This window comes from Echinops telfairi, unplaced genomic scaffold (genome assembly GCF_000313985.2).
Source record: "Echinops telfairi isolate 266 unplaced genomic scaffold, ASM31398v2 ScPeMD7_7457;HRSCAF=8495, whole genome shotgun sequence".
Lineage (NCBI taxonomy): Eukaryota > Metazoa > Chordata > Mammalia > Afrosoricida > Tenrecidae > Echinops > Echinops telfairi.
This window is the reverse complement of record NW_022111357.1, coordinates 20850868-20852636: the sequence shown is the minus strand read 5'-3', so window position 1 is coordinate 20852636 and position 1769 is coordinate 20850868.

Here is a 1769-nt window from a genome sequence, read left to right as displayed (position 1 = left end):
TGGCATTTGATAACGCAGCTCTTCCAGTCCAACCAGACCCGGTCACGATCCGTGGGCAAGGGCACGTTTTGCTTATCCTAACCTGGGGCATCCAGACCAAGGGTCTTCAATGGAAAGGCCATTAGGCCGGCCTCGCCATTTGCTGTGTGAGCCGAGGCCAGTGTAGGAACCTCGCAGTTCCTAGGTTTCTCCCTAGCTCATTCCCAGGCGTGAGAACTGATCAGAGTGGAGCCTGGTGTCTCGGGAGGAAGCAGTGGTAGAAATCCCAGACCAGCCTGTCCTCCCCCACCCCACCCCCTTTCTTATTAAAAACTGCGTTTTTTTTTTCAGCGGTGATAAATGACTGGGAGGGGAGGGCGTGGGGCAGGGAGGGGAAGGTGACTGGGCCATCTGGGGCACCTATCTGAGACGAAGCCGGGCTCTGATCTTCTCCCGTGACCCACTTCCCTCCGTGGCCCAGAGCAAGTATCGCTCTGGCGTGTGGTGACTGAGCGAGGATCACCTCCCTCACCCTGGCTCACGTCCGACAGCGAGGCAGGAAGGAAACTCCGTGCTCATGCCTGGCGTTGGGCAATCCCAAGGATCAGTCAGGATGCCATTAACCCAGGAAAGGAACTAGGTTCCCATCTGCCCGGCCCCGCAGGTGGACGGGTCTCCCGGACCCCACCCCTCAACTACGCTGGGGCTTCAGTCCAGTAATTTATGAGCTTCTCCACTTTGCCTGTCATTATTGGCCTCTTATTAATGAGCAGGCTTAGGACACTCAGGATTTCCTTAATTAGCGTTTCCTCCTTGCACGGCTCTGTCTTGGGACTTTTATAGGTCATTCATCGCCTCGCGAAGTTTGACACAGCACCAGGCACCAGAGAGAAGCCTCGCCGAGTGGCAGGTTGGGGAATGGCAGCAGCTATTGGCCAGCTCTCTCCACTGCACGGGCTGAGTGATTGAACCCGGTGGGGTGGGTGGCTTCAGCTCAGCTCCTGGCCGGCTCTTACCCAGGGGCCAGGAGCACCCAGTTTCCACTTTCCAGAGGGCACACACGACCAGCATGAAACTGAGAAGGAGTTTGTACACAGATTTATTTTTAATTCAGAGACTTAGAAACTGGTCCCCAAAGATGGCAAGGCAGTCTCCCAGCCACTGGTGTAGGCTTGCTTTTGTTCCCCGAGGTCAATCTGGACAGCTGCTTGCCCCAAAGGGACTTGTCCCCAGGCACAGGCTCTAGAGGAAGAGGTGGGTGTTAGGGGAGATGGCCCTTCTGAACAAAAGGCCTTTCTTTCCTTTGGGTGGCGTCTGACACACCGGCACGCTTAATAAAACAGGTGGCAGATCCAAAGTGCTGATGTAGCCACGAACGACACTGCTTTCATCTCAGGCCTTGACTGTTTAACAACCATGCTTAACGAGAAGAGATGGAAGAGTTTATCTCCTTAATAAACCACTGTGCTTAATCAGCCTCATCTCCCAGGAGGCGGGAGGGAGGGAAGACTCATTTCTGACTATATTAATGATTTACCTGATAGGGTGAAGAATTATTGATACAGGGTTTATATATACACACATACATACACTTCTTTGGGGGGGGGGAACACACATTTATAAAACAGTATTTCATATGTGATTTTATTTTGTGTGTGTGGGTGGCTTATGAATAGAAAGGCTTTGAAAGGCTTTGTGACAGAGTGATGCTTTTATATTTTCAGTCATCTATTTACTGCTTTTTGTAACTTATTGCAAATTCTACCAACAAATGTATCATGCTCGAAAAG